Raw genomic sequence first — 19058 nt, forward strand, 5'->3', positions numbered from 1 at the left:
TTCTTTGTGGTGTTTTCCTTGGTATGGGGACTTTTTCTCTAAGAATAGATGTCAGTATATTGGGAGAAGAGTGGTAAGGTAGGAGTGAAGGTGTTTGTTCCACGTTTTACAGGCTTATTCTGTAATGTGCTGTTGCAGTCATGTTACTGAATGCGAGTGGGGCCAGAAAACACCAAAATGTCAGAGGTTGGAGCAGAGAAAGGTTTATTGCTGAGCTGAGCAAGGAGAATGATTGGCTCATGTCCCAGAAAACCGTGAACTCCCTGAAGGGTTTCAGCTGAGCATTTTTAAAGGCCAGCTGAGGCGGGGGGGGGGGGGGTCCCAGGGTATGTGAACAGCTGTGCACAATTCTCTGGTTGAGGGTGAGCCATCCTTAGATGCCAGAAGGTCTGGGGGCCACATGCTCATGATCAAGTAGTTCATTTCTTCCATTTGCTGGTGGTTTTAGCATCTGAAAAACTCACTAAAGATGCATCAGGTACAATTATCTAGGTACTTCAGAGAGGAGCTAAATCAGAGGATATTGGCGGGGGGGTGGCCTGTCCCGGGGAGAGCTCCTAGGGGTCCTGCTCAGTTACAGTTCCCCCCTTTCTTTGATACTCCTCAATCTTGAGAACAGGTGTTGGACAAGAAGAGGAGTGATAGTTTGGATAGAGAGGTTCATCACAAACTCAGCAGAAGAACTCGGTTTCAGTCTCCAGTCCTGTTTCACCCCACACCCCTGAGTCTCAGGGAATGGGGTGACGACTGCTCTGGCTACTTCCTGCTGAGACATGGTCTAGTCCAACCTCGATCTGGGGAATGGACACTGAATTGAAAATCCCTGAGTTCCAGGTCCTGGATCTGAGTCTTGTGTGATTAAGATCTCATTCCCTTGAGGAATTCAGGAGAACAAGCCTGAAAGCCAGTCTGCACGTGGCACTCTGGAGGAGACTTGCAGCCAGGTGGCCAGTTGTCTGCTTTTATCTGGGTAGGTTTTAACTTTTTTCCCCTCCTTTTTCAGTGTCATTAGGTGGAATTATTACAGTTTGACTGCACATACACATATTGCATGTAAATACATGTAGGTTTTAACTTTTGATGTGGTATTAACATATATATGTTCACTCATATATATGTAATTCACTCAGTCCTATGTAATTAATGCTTTTTACTAGCAGTTTTATGAAATCAGAGTTAAAAATATCTTACCCAGCTCGGCAATATGATTTAAAAGAAAACTATACCTCCCCTTTATGAATTTTCTTGAAGATGAAGCAGTTTTGCAAAGCATCAGCGTGACTGTCTATGAATGACAAAAGATTTAAAAGGGCAAAGTAAAAGATCTGATTATGTTTTTGACAGGATTAATCAAGTGGCTGTGACAGCATTGCAAGATAACAACCAGAATTATGACTGATAGCATTATACCAGGACATATTCAAGTTTCAGAAACTTTATGTAATTTCTAGAATATCTATATTAATAACATTTATCCACACTGCATAATCTGAGGAGGCTTACCACCATTTGACAATGCCTCGTGTGTAATCCGAAACTCCAACCAACACACCAACCAATCCTAGTAAATCATTTTTCTCTGAGATGCTTCAGGGGCCCTTGGAAGCATCCTAGTGTTAGTTGATGTCAAAAGAATGTTAATTAGAATTTGAAGGGGGAGGGAAATAGCTCAGTGATAGAGTGTATGCTTACCATGCATGAAGCCCTAGATTCAAAACCCATACCTCCATTAAAAAAAAGAAAGAAAAATATTAAGTTCGATAGGAAATTTGTTAAAAATATCAAAAAGGTAAAGTTCTCTTAACAGAGAGGAAGCAAATCTAGTTCTACACCAGCCTATTTTAATAAAATCCACTTACCTATTAAGTGTAATCTAATCTCAGCCCCACCAATGCACAGAACTCCTTTTTTAGGATTCCCTTCTACAAACTTTCCACAACTTTCTGTTTCCATATTAGTTTGTCCCTTATTTTTTTCTCATCTAGAAACAATCAGCTCTAGGTCCAGATCATTTTATTTTCCCTTAACAAAATGCAATTCCATACCTCATACCTTTCTTAACTCAAAACAGGTCCTACTGAAGTGGGAGGAAAGAGGGCAGGGCACAACCATTGAAGGAATGATACAGCAACTGAGGACAGAACAAACTGGTTAGAACCAAGATGGCGGAAGATTCGACTTCCAGTAGACCTTGAGCCTCATGGCGCACCCACAGTTCCTAGGCTGGCCTTAAAAGGTCAAAAAGTGGGCAGAGGGGGGCGTTTCTGGAAAACCCTCGCCCCTGCCTCAAAGTAGTTGGAATAATCCTCCTACTCACTAGCCTGTGAAGTTACGGAGCCCGTAAAACCTAACAACTCCGCACCTCGTGGGCGTTCACTCTCTTGCCTTCTGAGACTGCCCGCACTCTGTCAACGGAGTGTGTATCTACTTTTACTTTAAACTAAACGCCCCACCCCTCTCAGGCTCTCCCTCTCACCTTTCTGAGATGGCCCACGTTCTGCCTATGGAGTCTATCTCCTAAGCTGTTTTCCCTACTGAGTGAGAGTCACACTCCATGGAGTGGGGTCTCTCTCTCTAAATAAACTTGCTTTCACTTTACATGCCTTGCTCTTGAATTCTTTCCTGCAGGAGCCAGCCAAGACCCTATTCTCCCACAACATTACTTTCCTATTGTATACACTGAAATGTTTATTATTTTTAGTAGCTTTAATGCCATGTTTTAATTAGAATCCTCAACCTATTAAAAATCTCAATTTCGAGTGAAAAGCCAAGTAAGCAATTATGAGCTGTCCTTTACATTAGTATTCTGTATGATGGCAGGCAAATACCAATAATTTTCCAAACACATGTGCTTTTTATAGAAAATATTTTAGGGTGATACTAAACATATTCATCAATAATCCTAAATACCTTTAGTTTCTCTGTAAAGGGAAGCCAACATTCAGTAATTAATGCTTCAGTATCTTATTTTGTTTGGAAATGACCTAGCCAAACTTCCGTCATTTAACTTAATTTAGCACAACTCTAAAATTTCAAGTTACTAAATATTAGAAGAGATCATTTTTAAGTAGACATTCCTAAAATAATTATTTCTAAAGAACTCACCCAAAAGCTCTTATCTAATTTGCATTTAATTTGCTTACAAGAATTTCATCATACCAAGTTAATTTTTTTCTTTCTGCTGACAAACTGCAACAGAAACAAACTTACTGGCCTTCATGAAACCTGGGTACAATAGAAGACATGTCTATGTGGACTCTACCAACAAGCTTAAACTAACTTTAATATCCTAGATCACATGAATCTGAAATTTGTTCTGTAGCTTCTTTTATACTTAAAAGTAAGCATTTACAAATTAAACACTCCTAAGTCAATTAACAGAGCTCATTTACAAGTTAATTTTTACAGTAAAAACAGAACCAGAGATCTCAGTTTTTCCACCTACGTGGAAAAAATTTTTTTTCTTTTCCCCTTGAGAGCCCAGGTAGATAATCTACACCTCAAAGGCACAGGAAGAGAAATGCAAATTTCTTCTTTAACTGCTTTTACAAAACCCAAACATCTTGGCCATTTTCAGGGACTTCTTTCAGTTCCCAAATACCCACTTCAGTTCAAAGAAATAACAGTAATAGGCAACAGACACATCGTTCACTTATATACACATGCCTCACTTTCAGCAAAACCAGGAAGAGAGAACAGGATTTGGACTCGGATACTGGGACACTCACATAGACAACTAAGGTAAAATCCAAAGCAATTGCAAAAGCACACTTTGATGTAACAGCTGAGTCACTAGGGGCCATCGCTCTCAGATCTCAGGAAGTATTGAGGCCACATGATGTTACAATAAAAACAGCATTTTCTTTCATTTATGGGAGCATCTCTAAAGATCTCCCAGTTTTGCAAAAATACCCCAAGGGACTATAAGATGGAAGAGCTCTGATCATCCATACTTAATTTGATAACATCTGCTGTGAATAATTATCAAGCAAAAAACAGCTCAAAATGTTCTCTCAGGGTCACAGTTCCCCAGCCCCCAAAGGGAGATTCCCAACCAATGCCACATGCATCCAAAAGGGGAGAGCCCCGACCAACACCCCAGTCAGAGAGAAAGCCAGATGGGTGACCAAGCTAGGCCCAGAAGGGAAAATCACAGCCAGTGCTGTGCCACAGGGGAAGCTAATGTGCTAGCGGATAGAGACCGCAGATTGAAAAGCCCACCAAATGGGTGGGCAAGTCCCCCCACCTCCCAAATGTGGGGGTCCTTGCCTGCTGATTGAGAAAAAATTCTCAGAGGCAGAGGAGGGACAAAGTGAAAAAGAGCTGCTTTATTGCTCAGAGAAAGAAGGGGAAAAAGACAAAAAAGAAAGAGCTTGAGTGGGCAGTGTCAGCCAGGTGGCCGGCTGACAGAGCTCCAGCACCCATCTGGCCTCCGGGCCTTTTGTTGGAAGGCTCTGCCATGTTACTATCATTCTGGTGCTGCCAGGCACCTTCTATTACTGGCTCTTTCCTCTCATGCAGCTGAACTCTAAAACAGAAGCACCTGCGGGGGCAAAAGAGAACAAAGAAAGATACTGGGGTATGTCCTTGGGACCGATGCAGCATTTGTGGAGTGTTAAATACTTTGTCGTATGGCTACGTCCTTGGAACCAAGGAGCCAGCTGTGGGATAAGAGAAACAATCTGTTTTGTTTTTTTGTTTTTTAAACAGCCTGGCACTTTCTTTCCTTTGTCATTAATTAGTCAGGGTCAGTAAGCCTGCCTAATGAAATCTCTGAGCTCCCCCCCCCGTGACACTTCATACTCATGAATTTTCTTGGGGAAATGGATGGAGGTCTCTTATCGTCCATCGTTACTTCCTGCTGAAAAGGGGTATTGGCATGTCTGATTGAGTTGAAGTCTCTTTCTACCTTATCTAAATCTAGACAGTGTGACCCTGGGATAGGCTTCCAGTCGTGTAGTAGCAGAGTCTTATTTTGAAACTGCTGGAGATGATTTGAAATGAAGTGGGAAAGTATTTGAGTTAAAAATAGTCCCCAAATTAGGGCCAACAGGACGATTATGGCAGGGCCTAGGAAGAGCATTAACCAAGGCAAGACACAGCATTTGCCGGCTGAGTGCTTTACCACTGTGTTTTGGGGTTTTCTGCTTGTTCTAATAGACCTCTGATCTTTTTGTACCTGGCCTGATCAATCGTAACAGAAACAGCATTCTTTCCTTAGACAGACATAGGTCCCTCCCTGGCTTGTGGTGAGATCTAAGGAGACTTGCAACCACAAGGTTGCAGATTCTTTGAGAGTGGCTAGAGGTGTCCTTGAGTCTGATACAGTCCGGAAAATTTAAGTTCTCAGCAAGACAGAAACTTGTCTGAAGTCATGTCCGTAATGGCCACCTAGTTTTGCCTTAGATGTCTAACCTACAGTTATATTCTAGTCTGACTTTTAAACTTTTTCTCCTTAATGGCTAAAGCAGATGTCACTATACATGATTTTAGTGTTTTTCTACACATGGGGAGATGCAAGAATTTGGGCTCATAAAATCTTCTCCTGAAAACATCCAATTATCTTAATGCCTGTTCTGCCAAATTTTCTCAGAGCACTGAGTGTCTTATTCCTGAATTCCACCCTGAATTCCTTTCAGGGTGTGTTGAAGGTCAGCAACTGCCTTGTGACTTAATCCCTGTAGAGGCAGACGGCAAGTGTCAATTTTAGTTGGTAGGGTCTCCTCGTGGTTATAAATTTGACCATGGCTTGGGAGGTATTTTATGACCATTTTGTCCCACAGTGCTGGGAATGCTCGTTCCTAGACCGGGTGAGAATTTTGTTGATAGGCCACTCATTGTGCTATTACTGAAACAGGCCTTATTAACAGTAGTAAGAAGTCTCTGGACCACCTGTCTTACTAGTCTGTTGTGGTCCAGGAAAATACGCCCTCTTGTTTCTTCCCACACCCATAGTCACATCATTGTAATCACATCTCCTATAGAATGATGTATCTGGTTAACTGCTTCACATTGCCCAGTCGTCGTTTTATTGGAGGCTCAGTCTCAGTCACACATTTGGTAATGTGAGAAACAGCAATCTTGTAAAACAGGCAATAAGCAAATAATATTAGCAGTATAGTAAGGTCAGAAGGAAGAAGTTAAGAATTTTCATTAGGTGCAGCTCAGTACATTCCCAGGGCATCTGACTTAGCCTGTTTTGTACCCATCTTCATCTTTAAGGGAAATTACATATTGGCATTGTCCATAGGGCAATGGCCCAATTTTTTAATCAGGCTAGTTGTTAGTATGGCTTAATTGTTCCCAACATAAGGAAGTCTTTAAATGACCATAGCCTGATGTTAATCATATAAATTTATCCTATAAATTGTGGGAGGCTATTTTCTTTGGCTGAAATTTTGCTTGTTGCTCTGATTGAGCTTGAGAAACTTTAGAAGAAAATTCATATTCATGGTCAGGATCAGAGCAGGTATTATTAATTGACCAGGTGAGGGGATCCCACCTAATAATGTCAAAGTGGCCTGAACTATAATTTCTTTCCTCTAAATTTTTTTAAGGGCTATCTAATTAGAGCCTTAGAGTAGAGAAATCCACCAAGGTAACCCAGAAGTACTAGACATAGGTAACTGACCATAAACTTAACAATTGGATTAACTTTAACTTTGCATAAGGTTGTGAGATACATTTAGTTCATAAGCAAAGGTGTGAGTGATTGTCAAAGTAATTGGTATACAGGCCTGGTCTGGTGTCTTGGGTCAGCTGTTTACCTAGATGTCATCTTTTCATCCTGGTCTAGTTAGTTCCTCCTCCACTTGAGCACTGTTGCAAGGTGATTTCGAGGTTAGCAATCCTCTCTATAGGCCAGTCCAGTGCAGAAGCCCTTTGTAAGTGGAAAGATTATTAAGAGTCAATTTCCTTCAGTTTTACTGTGTGTGAGATAGTCAGGAGGTCCTTCCACCTAGGTTGGAGACAGTCCTTCAATTATGTCTTTTTCAGTATGTATAATCCCATGGCTGCAGGCCATGGGCTGTCTGATCTTCATCCAGAAATAGATTACTAAGCTTCAGGAACAAATTTCTAGTGTCCTTTTAATAATTCAACTAAACTTTGCAACAATGTAACATAACAAGGAACTGTCTGGGAAGGGAGGCTTAGTAAATACAGACCTCAGTTAACAAAACTAGAATTTAATGTCCACTGAAATGTATTCTTTTTCTCTATAATTACCCTCATTTTAATCAAATACATCAAATCAAGTATAGTCAGCTACAATATATCAATTTCTGGTGTACAGCAAAATGCCCCAGTCATACATATGCATATATTCATTTGCATATACCTTTTCACTAAAGGTTATTACAGGATATTTAATATAGTTCCTTGTACTATACAGAAGAAATTTGTTTATCTATTTTTGTAGACAGTTAATATTTGCAAATCTCAAACTCCCAAATTTGTTCCTTCCCACTCCCTTTCCTCTCATAACTGTAAGATTGTTTACTATGTCTGTGAGTCTGAAATGTCCAAAAAAAAAAACGCCTCACCTTGGCCATCTTAGGGCTAGATAAGTCCTTGTAAGTACTGGCTCCATATCAACAGTGGAAGCCAGCTGGAGTTTCAGTGGGTGGCTGCCCGTCTGGGAGTTGGGAGGCTGTAGAGACATAATCTCCCACTTTTTTTAGTTTAGTTTTATTACAAAGTACAAGTCTAAAATTAAAGTTTCCAATTTTAAGCCACATTAACAAAAATATCAGCCAACCCAGTTTACTCCAAAATTCCCTCCAGGCCTGGGAATTCCCTTTAGGGTATAGGAGCAGAGCCAAATCATAAGAGATCCTGAGAGCAAGGATGGCAATTAAGTATCCAAGTCCACCAGAGCGTAATATTTAGCTGGATGATGGAAAAGAGAGAGTAGAGGGAGCCAGCTGAAGAGGGAGGGAAAGGAACAGGGAGTAGTGGCCTTGCAGACAGTTCTTGACACAACCTATAGGCTCCTCTGTGGGACTTGGACCCAGGAGCCTGATGTTCAGGCCTTACAGGACTCTTCCCCAGGCTCTTTTGAAGATGGACACGAACTCAACACATTTGGCCAGTGGGACTCGAACCCACTCACCTAAAATGAGTTCCCTGCCCACGGGAGTTATCAGGCCCTGGCTCCTGGGCTCTCGTGGGATTTGGACCCACAAATTTTCTGTGGACTTTCACTTGTGTCCTGCATCCAGGACTTTGAATTTCTGTGGGACTCGAACCCACAAAGAAAAAGAAAGAAGGGAAGCTGAAAGTAAAAAGAAGAAAATTGTAAAAAGTAGAAGGTTCAAAAAAAACTCTCTTCAGGGAAGGAACAGGGAAGAATAGCAGCACTAAGGAGGGGGCAGGTACAGGTGCGGCAAGAGATACAGAAGACTAAGACGAGAGCAAGAAGACAGCCAGAGGCTCACCAACCTGATCTTGATAGGTTTCGCTCCTGGGGAACATTGAGTACTCAGTATTCACAAAATATCTCCCATCTGGGGTGCCATTTGTTAGTAGATAGGAAGACCCCAAATTGCAAAGCTCACCAAATGGGTGGGCAAGCCCTCTCACCCCATGTGTGACTGAGAAAGAATTCTCAGTAGAAGCAGAGGGACAAAAGAGCTGCTTTATTGCTCAAAGAATGGGAAAAAGACAAAAAAGGAAACACTCAAGCAGGCAGCCGTCAGCCAGGTGGCCGGGTGAGACAGCTCCAGCCCCCATCGGGCAGTGGGCCCTTCTGTTGGAAGGCTCCGCCATGTTACCTTCAGGCTGGTGCTGCCAGGCATCTATTACTGGCTCTTTCCTCCGGTGGAGCTCAACCCTAAAGCAGAAACTTCATCGGGGTGGGGGTTGGGGAAGAAGAAAGATACTGGGGTATGTCCTTGTAACTGATGCAGCAGTTGTGGAACACAGAAAGTCTTGTATGGCATGTCCTTGGAACCAAGCAGCCAGCTGCGGGATAAGGGAAACAGCCTGTTTAACAGGCTGGCACTTTCTTTCCCTTATTGTTAATCTGCCAGGGTCAATAGCCTGCTTAATCGCCTCTCTGAAACACCATAGGGAAGGATACCCTGGTGTCATCACTGCGTGAGCCCTGTTACTTACAGATGTCTCAGCGGGCCAATGTTAAGTACTGACATGAACACAAACAACAAACATGGGCCCACAAACAAAGGACCCAACAAGGTGTAGCCCCACAATTCCACTTCCACTCCCAGAGGCTTCCTGAGTGGCTTGGCTTCTGAAAGAGAGGGATCCAGACTGGCCCCTGGGAGCCAAGAATGGCTCACTTCCTGAGGGGAATGAGCCCAGGTGGAGCAGGGTGGAATTTGCCCATCCTGTGTAAGCCAGAGTGGCTCACCCTAAAATGACACAGACAAAAACACAAATAACAGATAAGCTGTGGTTGCACACACAGAAAATCAGACGAGGTGTAGTCTAAAAATTCCACTTCCACTCCCAGAAGGAGGCCTCCATACAGATGGGCCCAGTTCTCGAAAGAGAACGGACCCAGAGTGGCTCACTTCCCAGAAGGGAATGAACCCAGATGGAGTGGAGAGACTCCCCAGCTGCAGAAGCTGGAGCGACTCACCCCCAGGCGACACTGAATGTGAAGCATAGCTCCTGACGCCTCCCAGCTCCAGTCTGCCTTGAGGCGGCGGCTCCCGTCAGGAAGAGTCCCTCCCAGTTCCCCGGCAGCTGCTGGGGACCCAGGGAAGGGGCTGCCTCCAGCCAGGGTCGACCTGCTACGGGCAAAGATTCCTAGGCTGACTTTGCCAAAATGGTTATGGAACGCAAATTCGTGTGCCCAACACACAGTGAGGCAAAAAAACACCAAAATGTCGGAGGTTGGAGCAGAGAAAGGTTATTGCTGGGCTGAGCAAGGAGAATGATTGGCTCATGCCCCAGAAAACCATGAACTCCCTGAAGGGTTTCAGCTGAGCATTTTTAAAGCCAGCTGAGGGAGGGGCGGCCCAGCGTGTGTGATCAGCTGTGCACAATTCTCTGATTGAGGGTGAGCCATCCTTAGGCGCCAGAAGGTCTGGGGGCCACATGCTCATGATCATCGAGTAGTTCGTTTCTTCCATTTGCTGGTGGTTTTAGCATCTGAAAAACTCAGGAAAGATGCGTCAGATACAATTATCTAGGTACTTCAGAGAGGAGCTAAATCAGAGGATATTGGCGGGGGGGTGGCCTGTCCTGGGAAGAGCCCCTAAGGGTCCTGCTTGGTTACAACTGGACTGCTGTTTACTACAGCAGCTGTTCCCTTACATCAAGCTTATACAGAAGATGGAGACATAACATATACAGCATAGTTATTGCGAATATTAACTAAGAACAGAAGTAAAGTTCCTGGAGATATGCTGGCAAAAATATGAAGTAATGTGCACAAAACTATTCATTGCAGCATATGTGTAATAATAATAGATTGGAAACAGCTCACATATCCATCAGGGAGGGACTGGTTGAATAAACTGGTAAATCTATACAGTACTGCAGAGTACTGAGCGGCAGTAAAAAGGAATGGGGGAGACTACCTACAGTTTTGGAGAGCCCTCCAGCATATATTAAAGTGAGGAAACTAACATGCAGGACAGAGTGTGTGTGTTTCCTTGTCTAAGGGGTGGCACGTAATGTATACATTTGTTTATATTTTAAAAATGGAAGGCTAAACCAAAAACCAATGGAAATTGATGCCACTGGGGCAGGGCTGGGGGTGAGAAGGGAAGGGATACGGAGGGAAGTGGGATTCCTCTGAGCAAACTATGTTAATGTGGTTTTCTTTGGAACCAAGTGCAAGTCTCATATGATTGCAGAACAGTTGAAATTGGGACAGTAGGAACTCAGTAAACCTTCATTTTCTTTCATTCTTTACCACCAGATATCTTGGGTAAGGGGTTTGTATCTTATTCCTATTTTTTTTCTCATTCTCAGTCCTTCCAAACCTAATTTCCATTATATTTAATTCTGTGCTCAGACTTTTAGTAACTAGAGCAGCAACTAGACCAAATCCAATGGCCTATTCCGTTCTTTACCACATTTAATCCTGTTATATCACCCCCTTCTTGAAGCTCACTTTTTGGCTTATATAACCACATACTTTCCTAAACTCAAGGCAAGAAAAGGTGAGCCTGGCCCTCTTGTTCGCTTACATCACTCCCCTTCATATGGTACCTATGAGGGCTCTGTGCTGGTGGCAGCTGAAGACACAAAGATGAGCAAGGTGGTTTTGCTGTCCCATCATTACTAAGGGGACAGACTGACACATAAGAGAATATTAAGAAAGAAACTATTCTGAACATGAGGAAGGATATCTAACCTGGCATGAAAGTCCAAGAAAACGTCTGGGGAAAGAAAGTGACACAATATAATCTCAAAGGAAAGTTAGAAGCTTCCCAGGCAAAGATGAAGGGAAGCTCATTCCAGGTGGATGGGATGTTTCTGAGCAGAAGCAGAGATTGATAAACAGCCTGGTTTATAATGCACTAAAGTTGCTCGGTATCGGTTGCAGGATGAGGTCAGAGCCAGTCAGGGAGCTCCCACAATCAGTGCTTCTCAGCCCCTTTTCCACATCATGGCACAGAACCACTTGAAAAAGCACACTGAGGTGGAGGAGGATGCTTCAGGCTTGAGGCTATCGGCTTAAGAATTCCAGCTGTCCAGGCTCTGCCCAGCAGCACAAGGTGCTGAGGGAATTAATATCTGAGCATCATTGTCAAGGCATACTGGTTGGGAAGCTGCTGTCCATGATGGGAAGCCACAGCAGAGGTTTAAGCAAGGGAGTGGCAAATTGGTGTTTTAGAACTAAAGTTGCTGTGTATAGAATAGATTTGAGGGAGATGAAGACTGCGGGCAAGGCAACGAGCTATGCAACTGGCAATAACTGAGGTGAGAGGTGAAGTCATAATGAGGGCTATGACAGGAGCAGCGATGAAAAGAGAGAGAGGCAGCGGGCAGATAGATAAAAGGCAAATTAGGAGCTGGTACTAGATTGGATACAGTGAATGAAGGGGAGGGTGGAATCAAGGATGAGAATATGCAACAGGAAGAATTTGGGGGGAGGGTGGGGTAAAAATGATAAGTTCCATTTTGGATATGGTGGCTTTGAGGTGAGGTCCCCTAGTGGGTGTCTGATTATATGTGTCAAAAGCTTGGGGGAAGACTAGACCTGATATTTCACATCGTGAATGGCTGAGGATGCCAGGCTTCTTGGTTACAGCGGAAATAACTGACCTCTTAATTTCAAACAGAGCTCTGCTATAAATTTGCTTTGATGTGGTCATAGGCTGAGGTCCCAGGAACACTTGGAACTGCCACGGCTAGCAGCTGGATCCTGGCCCCAGATGCTGGAGGCCAGCACTGGAGGAGCCCAGTGGGAGGCTTTTTCTCAGTCTCTGTGTCCATCGGCCTCCAGGTCATCTATCAAACGAATTGCCTCTTCCAACTGAGCCTTGATGAGGACTTCAGTGACTGTTACCCTGATGCTGATGATGTTCACATTTCTAGCTTGTTTTTTCATATGAACTCCTGTGTGGTATTTTCGGCTGTTATCTGATGTCATGTTGATGAATTCACACCACCACAGAGTAAATCAGTGCCTTTACTGAATTCCCTACTTCTCCCTTTAGAACCACCATTCTCTCGGGCATTCATTTGCAGAATCTCTGAGCTTTTATTTATTCCACAGTTTCTGAGTGCCTCCTCTAGTCATTAAGTTTGACTCCCCCAGACTCTCCTTTATCCCCCTCTCCACCCTCCAGTTCTTTCAGACTACAGCTGCTCAGCAATTCCCTGAACAGAGCTAGTACTGCTAGCACACAGGTACTCAGTTCACACATCTGTTTGTTAGTCACGTACTAGGGTTTCTCAACCCGTTAAAAAAATTATTGCCTACCTCTGACACTTTTTCCTAATTGCCCTTCCCCCATGCATGAAATTATAATATCACTGACATGTTGTTTATCTGCTTATGTACTATGGCCCTTTGGAGGCACAATACCACTGTGATATCTAAGATTCCCACCTCCGAATCACTTTTTGACTTCTTGAGGGGCAAAACCACCCCTGCTGAGAATGCATGCTCTAGACCATGGGTCCTAAATATGTAGGCCATAGACAGTCCTTTCAGAATACGATAAAAACTGTGGACCCTATCCAAGAAAAAATATGTACATGCGTATATATCCAATATCCTGAAGCAAAAATTCCAGAAGTTTCATGGATCCCAATCTCAGTATCCCTGCACTAAACTGAATCTCTTAAGAACTCTTACTCTATTAACGAATCTTATTCTATTAATCTGTATCTCTCCAGAGTGTTGAAAGATACCTGACATATGCAATAATTATAAAAATAATTACAGCTAATATTTTCTAAGTCTTGTTATGTGCCAGGTACTGTACTAAGTATTTTATAAGCATTATCTCAGTTAATCCTCAAAATAACCCCTTAGATATGTTTTATTATTACCCCAACTTTAAGATCAGGAAGCTAATATTAAGTTCCTTGACCAAGGTTATCTGCTAAGAAGTAGTGGCTGCAGTAATTGAACCAAAATCTGTCTGAACTCCAAAGCCAAGTGCTCAGTCACATTATGCTGTTTTATATTTACTGGATAAATGCTTGTTGAATGAATGAATGTTTTAAACGCTTTGCTACTTACTGGCTTTCTAGATAAGATATCCCTTTTCTTTAACTGGATTATAAGCTCCTAAAGGAAGGAATTTTGATGCTTTACTTGTTAGCATCTTTCACTGGAACTCTACAGTATCTTAGAGGTGCTGTCATTGACCCTGTTTTGTCCCTCTTAACCCTCCCCATACTGACAGTCTTATGTGCTTGGAGTAGGGTGGGTAGAAGCAGTGATAGAATACAGGTGGGTGGCTGATGTTGGGGAGCAGGCAATTTGATGGGTAAGTGGGGAAGGAAGCTACACCAGGAAGTAGTATAAAGCAGTGGTTAAAAACCCTGGAAAGCTTACAACCAATACCACAGAAATACAAAAAACCATAAGAGAATACTGTTAACAATTATATGCCTACAAATTGGACCATCAAGAAGAAACAGACAAGCTTCTACAAACATACAATCCACCAAAACTGAATCAAGAAGAAACAGATCATTTGAGCAGGCCAATCACTAGAAGTGAGATAGAATCTGTAATTAAAAAAAAAAAAGCTCCCTGCAAACAAAAGTCCAGGACCGGATGGCTTTGCTGGGGAATTCTACCAAACATACAAAGAAGAACTTATACTGATCCTTCTTAAACTCTTCCAAAAGATTGAAGAGGAGGGAATGCTCCCAAACTCATGTAAAGCCACCGTCACCCTGATACCAAAACAAGACAAAGACACTACCAAAAAGGAAAATACAGGCCAATATCTCTGGTGAATATAGATACAAAAATTCTCAACAAAGAATTAGCAAACTGAATCCAACAAAACATAAAAAACTCATGGTTACCAAAGGGGAAAGGGGACGGGGAGGTATAAATTGGGAGTTTGGGATTTGCAGAACTAACTACTACACATAAAATAAACAACAAGGTCCTACTGTATGTATAGTACAGGGAACAATATTCAACATCTTGCAGGAGCCTATAATGAAAAAGCATATGGAAAAGGATTTATATGAAAAAAATAATGTGTGTGTGTGTGTGTGTGTGTGTGTGTGTGTATGTGTATAACTGAATCACTATGCTGTACACCGAGACAAGACTGTAAATCAACTATACTTCAATGAAAAAGAAAAAAAAAACCCAAAACTGGAAAGCTCTGAAACCCAGAGCTATGAAGTCAGAGACCTCGGTCTGTATGGATCTACTTGTATGAAACTCCAGAATAGACAAGTCTCATCTATGGAGACAGAAAGGAGACAGTGGTTGCCTAGGATGGGGAAGTTGACTGCAGAGGGGCACAAGGGAACTTTCAGGAACAATGTTCTATATCTTGATCAAGGGGGTGCTTACATGGGTGTAAACATCTGTTAAAACTCACAGACCGATACACTTAAAATGGATGAATTTAAAAAGAATAAGAGCTCTAAATCTATATTGCCTCCATTCAAATCCTAGTTTTGCCACTTCTGAGCTGTGTGATTTCATCAAGTTACTCCTTAACCAATCAGTGCCTCAGTCTCTTCATCTGCAAAAGGTAATCATCTCACAGGTTAATGGTGACATGGGGTAGGTTAGTCAATGTAAAGTAGCCAGAAAAGTGCCCAAGTCAGGTAAATTCTCTAACAATGTCAACCATCATTCCCATACACCCATTTATCATCTCCTGGGCCATGGTCTTACTTCCCACACCCAATATAAGCTATTTGTGGAGAAGAGATGAGTCTAGGGGATAAGAACAAGTCTAGACTGAAAAAAAAGTGACAATTCTCAACAGGCAATTAATTTATATTCTTTCAAGCCAATTCCTTTACCTGCTAGTTCAGCACTCATATTTAGTGGGAGTAGGAAAAAATTTATCATATGCGGTACAGGTAATATTTAACTTAATTTGGAATAATCCTTCACTGAGTGTTTACTTAATGTATACTGAAGACATCACAGTAAATATGCCAGATGAGGTTCCTTTTCCCTTAGAACTGAAAAAAGGTAGAAGACAAAAAAATAAGAGAGTATAACAAATAAAAATAATTTTAGATAGAGGTATATCGTAAGAAAAGTAGTAATACTGGGTGACAGGACAGTGACGGGAGTGGGGAGGGATGTAGCTCTGTTAGACAGGGTGGTCTGATAAGGTGACTTCTGAGTAGAGACCTGAATGATAAGGCAAAGATCTGGGGGATGGGAGTTCCCGGCAGCAGGACCCCCAGTGCCCAGGTCCTCTGATGTGTACACGCTGGGCATGTAGGAGCCACAGCAGGGAGACCAGTGAAGCTAAAGCAGAACTGAAGCCTGGGACATGCGTAGGAAAGGAGGGGGCAGGCAGGGGCCAGACCACGCATGATTATTAGGTCTTGATTAGAAATTTGCATTTAATTCTTAGTATAATAGAAAGCCATTGGAGGATTTGAAGAAAAGAGAGTGATAAGACCTTTTTACAACTTATAGAAAAAATTGTGGTGTAAAATACATTCAGAAAAACACACAGATCTTCATTGTATTTTCATGTATGTATGCACCCTTTTGGCCACATTCCCACCAACCAGAAGGTCCTCTCGTGCCTTTTCACAGTCAATTTCCACCTCCCAGAGGTAATCGATATTTTCTCTCATAGATGAATTTGCTTTTTCTTGAACCTCGTGGAAGTGGAACCACAGGGCGTGTACTCCTTTTTTTGGTCTGGCTTCTTTTGCTTAGTATTTTCTTTGTGAGACATTTTTATGCAGTTGCATGTAGCAGTTTAGTCTGTTAAACACTTGTTACATAGTATTCCTGACATGAATATATCACAATTTGGTTATCTAAATTTAACTATTCTTTGGCTGATAAACACTTGAAGGTTTTAAATATTATGAATAAAGCTATGAAAATACTTGTCCTTGTCTCTTTTGTGGGACATATGCACTCAGTTCTCTTGGGAGCGTAGTTGTTGGATCAGATTTCATTTGTTCTTCGAGGATCACCCTGTCTGCTGAGAATAATGGGTTTTAAGGGAGCAAGACTGGAAGTAGGGAAGCCAGTTAGGAGGTTGCTGCAGTAGCTAAGGAGAGAGATGATGGTGGTGTAGACTGGGGGCCGGGGTGGAGAAGTAGGTCCAGAAGGTAATTTGAAGGTAAGGCTGACAAGACTTACTGATGTAGGGATAAGAGAAAGACAGGAAACAAGGATAACCGGAAGTTTTTGGCCTGAACACCCTGGTGAAGAGATGAGGAGGAAACTGGTTCAGAAGTTTGTTCATGGATCTGCTGAGTTTGAGATGCTTATTAGATATGCGTGTGGTGATGTTGAATTGACAGATGATGATTTGGAGACTTGGCTTAGTGGAAAGGTCTGGACTGGAGATATAAATGTGGGAATCATTAGCATACAGACAGCATTAAGATCATGGGACTACCTGAGGTGACTGAGGAGAATAGAGTAGGTGGAAGGGGGGAAAGACCCGGGAGTGAGCCCCGAGGAACCCTCATGTTAATGGGCCCAGAAAAGGGGACTGAGAGTGAGTGGCAGGTGAGGAGCATGGGTCTGTGGTTCCTGGGAAAAATGATGACGCCTTTCCTCAGAACTTGAAAAATTAAATGCACCCTTTCTAAGAGTACACAAGATTTCTATTTTAGCAAGTAATGGATAAGTAGAGAGCATGCAAAGTCAGCTTACAGAGAAGAAACGGCTCCCTGCCAGCAGGACTCAGGACTTGGCTATAACCTAATTGAAAATATTAACATACTTAAATAAAGAGTATGTCAACCTGAAGAGAGGTCAGCAATGAAAGCCCAGTAAAAGGAGAGTCCTGAAGCCCACGTGCGCACAGCCTTACCAAGCGCCATCCTGGAAAGAATGCTTTAACCAACAGAGTTCGAGTAGTCCAGGCGTATTGGCAAGGCTGCCCATGGTTAGAGATGTGGGTGGGGAATTGTAGCCAAGAAGAGTTTTCTGAACCCATTGGCAAGACTCCTTACTGGGCATGGCCAGATGCCATTAAAGATACAATGACTCCTGTCCAGTTATATCATTGTGCATTTATATGTTGACATCATTATTCTGATTTGGTTTAAGGGAGAGAAGGTGCTGGACATGCAGATATGAGTTTTCCTTCAGTCTGAGTGACAGTTAAATTTCTCACTGTAAATTAATGTTTATGTATTATGGCTTTATATTTCAGTAAATTGTAAATTTTGTTGGCACAAAAGAGTATTTCCAAGATGTAGCTTTGGAGTCTGCAAAACTCAGACCCACATCCCTGTCAGCACTAAATTCAACACCACAAATGCCACCTCTGAGGTTGCTTGGGACACAGCCTGCCAGCCCTCTCCATGTAACATCTCCCAGCATTCTGAAAGCTTCATGTTTAGGAGAACAGAATCACACACTATAAGATCTGACAGGGAGCTGATACAGCATCTAGTCCAGGTCCCCCATTTTCCAGATGAGAAAACTGAGGTTTAGAGAGGCAGAGAACTTATTAGAAGCAAGAATCAAAGTCAGAGCCCTGGTCAGTGCTGTGTTCAGATATCCTAAGGCCTTACCTAGAACAGGTAGAAACGTTCAATATGAACATCCCTAAATCACCCTGCTCCCCTCATCCCTGCAGCAGGGGTGTTCCCCAAGCGGCAGGCCTTGGATGTCCAAGCCCAGGCTATTGGTGTAGGGGCAAAGGAAAGAGAAAGGAAAGAACTGAAACCAATTCACTTTTCCCTCTTTTTTGCCCTGGAAGCAGAAGTGTGTGCGTGCGTGTGTGTATGTATGTGTGTGTGTGTGTGCGTGCGTGTGTGTGTATATGTGTGTGTGTGTGTGTTTGTGTGTGTGTGTGTGTGTGTAGTAAGAGAAAGTGGGGAAGAGTACAGAGGGAGTCCTTTTTTAAGTCACTAGGGCAAATGAATAGAAGGGGAGATGTCCACTTGGTCAGGCCTGGTAAATCCCTTCAGCTTCTCCAACCTCTGCTGTCACCAGCAGAATGGAGGACAGGGAGGTCTGCACTGGAAATAAATAATCTGGACTGTTTCTGGAAAGAGATGGCAGGCATCCGGGAGTCTCTGCCTCCAGCAGTTCAGGATAAAAACCACACCTTGTTATTCCTGCTTTCTCTAAAATAGCCAGGTGAATTGGAGTGTGAGCACTCCGGATTTGAGAGAGGGCTGTACAAAGGAGTTCAGCTGGGAACAGTGAGGAAGGGGAAGGGAGGCGATTTGAAGGCAGAGAGACTCCCTGACATTCGTTGGTCCGTCCTGCCATTCTGGGACTGGGGAGCTCAGAAAGGGGCTGCCTCGATCACCATCTCCCTTTCTGTCTTCCCCCTGGCCTCCCTGACATCAGTATTTCTTTCCTAGGGTCCTTTCGTCTTTAACTAGAAGGGGCTGGGAAGGGCTGTGTGTCATCTCCTGCTGCACCCGACAACACCCCTAGCCCCTTCACCGCTTCTCCGCGGAGACCTCAG

At 43.0% G+C, this 19058-nt stretch overlaps 1 long non-coding RNA gene across 1 annotated transcript; it reads right to left on the reverse strand.

The window, feature by feature from the left end:
• Positions 1 to 4338: 4338 nt before the first annotated feature.
• LOC116658756 lies at positions 4339 to 10101 on the reverse strand. Its single transcript, XR_004314050.1, has 4 exons — positions 9605 to 10101; positions 7545 to 7651; positions 6768 to 6880; positions 4339 to 4543 (listed from the first exon to the last, which is right to left on the reverse strand). It is a non-coding gene; the product is annotated as an uncharacterized LOC116658756 (long non-coding RNA).
• Positions 10102 to 19058: the final 8957 nt, after the last annotated feature.

Source organism: Camelus ferus, chromosome 21 (assembly GCF_009834535.1).
Source record: "Camelus ferus isolate YT-003-E chromosome 21, BCGSAC_Cfer_1.0, whole genome shotgun sequence".
NCBI classification, from domain to species: Eukaryota; Metazoa; Chordata; class Mammalia; order Artiodactyla; family Camelidae; genus Camelus; species Camelus ferus.